Raw genomic sequence first — 3,170 nt, forward strand, 5'->3', positions numbered from 1 at the left:
GATATGAGGCCAGAAATAGAATGATTAAATTATTTATTCATTACAAATGTCTTTTCAAAAAATGACCAATGTGTTTTTCTATACATCTTATCATACTAATTTTTTAAAAAAGTGTTCCCTCTACTCGAATAAAAGCCTCTATATGATACTCAAAATTAAAAAAAAAAAACACAAACATAAAAAGAAAAGTTCAAGCAGTGTATATACACATGGAACTCACCTGAGGGATTGCACAAGAAGCATACTGACTACATTTGTGGCAAGAAGGGTTGGAGAAGCTCAGCATTAGTAGTTAAAATTAAGCCAGATGCTGATTGTAGACTATACCAACCATCAATTGTTCACACACAGGTTCATATCGAAGGTGAAGAAAATTAAAACAAACATACAAGAACCAAAAACCAATCTTAAGTCTATCCCACTAGAATTTAAAAATCATCTCCAGAATAGCACTGAGGCATTGGACAGTAATGACTGAAGAAAGTTGAGCCATGGAATGATGTCAAGGGTGTCATCGAAAAATAAAGAGTCCATTTTTGTTGTTGTTGTTAAGTGCCGTCAAGTCATAGATGACTCATAGCAACCCTATGAACAATAGACCTGAACAATTGTATAGCTTTCATCGTTTCTCCAAGTTCATAGAGTTTCCAGAGGCAAGAAGTGGATGTCACTACTGCTTCCAAGCTTGTTTTAATCAGGGAGCTCCGCCAAACATCACAGGCAACCATTAAAGCATTTCACACAACAGCGTCACAGTGTTTCGTAACACAGCAATCACGAGTAACCTCTGTACAGCAAATGGACAGACCAATGCTATGCCACTTAGAAGAATGTTTGACCAAAATTCATTAAAACGAGGCCTGAGGGCTACAGATTAAAATCACCCACTTTTGGCTTGATAGCATCACTTTCTGTCCACTAGGCCAATTGGTATGAGTAAAGACTTTATTACAATACATTAAACATAAAACCACATTTTTATAGTAAAATTCCAATAATATGTCAGCCTAAATTTCTGTCCATATTTATCTATCAGTTGGTCACATTTTGGTGATTTTGGTATTGATATGAAGCTGGAAGCTGTGCTACTTTTACTTCAAATAAATAACTTTGGTGTAAAGGTTTCAATGATGCTTCCTAATATAGATTCCAAAGTAGAATGTTTAGTCCATGGTGACGTATTTTGATACTGAAAATATTGTAAATGTAGAACATTGTCTGATATAGTAGAAGAATCCTTTAGATTAAGAAGGAGAAGGAGATTATAGAAGAAGAATCCTTTCAGATTAAAAGACTTACATGGTTGTGGGGAATGGTAAGACCCAAATTTATGGATCAGGCTTATTCTCAAGGAAATTGCATAAAGCAGCAGCTGGTAAACATTGATGTGCATGGTAGTAGATTCTGAATTGAACATCACATGAACAAACGGTAAAGTTAAAAATGACTACCCATTTATTTCTATGCATCAGGACGATGTTTTTGACAGTTGCCTTCAAGTCAGTACTGAGTCTTAGTAATTCTATATAAAACAGAATTAAATCCCACCTGGTCCTGTGCTCTTTATACAATCCTTTCTGGGCTTGAACCCATGGTTGTAGCCAGAGTGTCCATCTTGAAAAGGTTTTCCTCTTTATGGCTGGCTGTGTCCTTTACCTAAGCACATTGTCCTTATGAGGGGACTAATTACTTATGCTAATATATCCAATGTAATGAGACAAAATCTCACCAACCTTGATACCAAAAAGCTTTATGACTGTATATATGGCCAAATTTTCTATTGGCAGATCAATATACTTAGTCAACACCAAAATTCGAAAGTATTAGTTCTTCTTTGGTATTCATATTCATTATATAGGAAGCTCGTGGTCTAGTAGGTAAAGAGTTGCACTACCAATCCTAAATCAAGTGGTTTGAATCCAACATATGCTTATGGGAGAAAGATTGGTAATCTCTAACCATGCAACTTAAAACCACTGAAACTCTGCTAGAGGATTATCTCTGAGTTTATTCTGATTTAAGAACACATAACATCAACAATATCCATTATGCAGGTGACACAGTCTTACTTGTTGAAAATGAGAAAATATTTGCTGCAGAAGATCAAGGGCTACAGCTTTCAATATGGACACCACTTCAACATCAAGAAAACAAAATTTCCCACCACTGGACCAATGAACAATATAAAGATATATGGAGAAAGGACTGAAATTGCCAATGATTTAATTTTGTTTAGATCAATAATCAACACCCTTGGTACCAGCAGTCAGAATATTAGAATATGCATTGCATTGAGAAAGTTTAAAGAGATCTCTCTAAAATAGTTAAGAGTGATGATGTTAGTCTGAAGACTAAATTGTACCTGATTCAGTGCACAATCTTTTCAATCATTTGCTATGTGTCTGAATGCTGGACAATAAATACAGGTGACAGATGAAAAATTTATATTTTTGAGCTGTGGTGTTGGAGAAGAGTACTGGATATATCATGGACTGCCAAAAGGATAGACACGTATCATAAAAAAATGCAACCAGAGCACTTCTTGGACGCAGAAATGAAGAAAGTTCATCTCTCATGTTGTTGTTGTTGTTGTTGTTATGTGCCGTCGAGTCATTTGCGACTCATAGCAACCCTATGTACAACAGCCCTAAACCCTGATCTATCCTATGCCAATCTCATTGCCTCTGACACACCCATCCTGATTACCCCAGTCACTGAATCAATCCACCTCAAAGAGGGTCTTCCCCTCCTGCGCTGTCCCTCTACTCTACCCAGCATGATGTCCCTCTCCAAAGACCTGTCTCTCCTTACAACATGTCCAAAGTATGTCAGACGAAGCCCCAGAATCCTTGCCTCCAAGGAGCAACCTGGTTTAACACTCTCTAGGCTGAATCAATTTGTTTTCTTGGCAGTCCATGGTACATTCAATACTCTTCTCCAGCACCACAGCTCAAAGGCATCAATTCTCCTTCTATCCTCCCTAGTCATTGTCCAACTCTCTGATGCATAACAAGCGATTGCAAAAAACCATGGCCTGTATCAGGCGCACCTTAGTCTCCAGAGAGACAACCCTGCTCTTATACTTGAGACATATTGCTAGGAGAGGCTATTTCTTAGAAAGGTACATCATTCGTGGAAATGCAGAGGGTCAGTAAAAGAGAAGAAGACCC

The sequence above is a fragment of the Elephantulus edwardii genome, unplaced genomic scaffold (assembly GCF_000299155.1).
Source record: "Elephantulus edwardii isolate Elephantulus edwardi_28Jun2011 unplaced genomic scaffold, EleEdw1.0 scaffold00300, whole genome shotgun sequence".
NCBI lineage: Eukaryota > Metazoa > Chordata > Mammalia > Macroscelidea > Macroscelididae > Elephantulus > Elephantulus edwardii.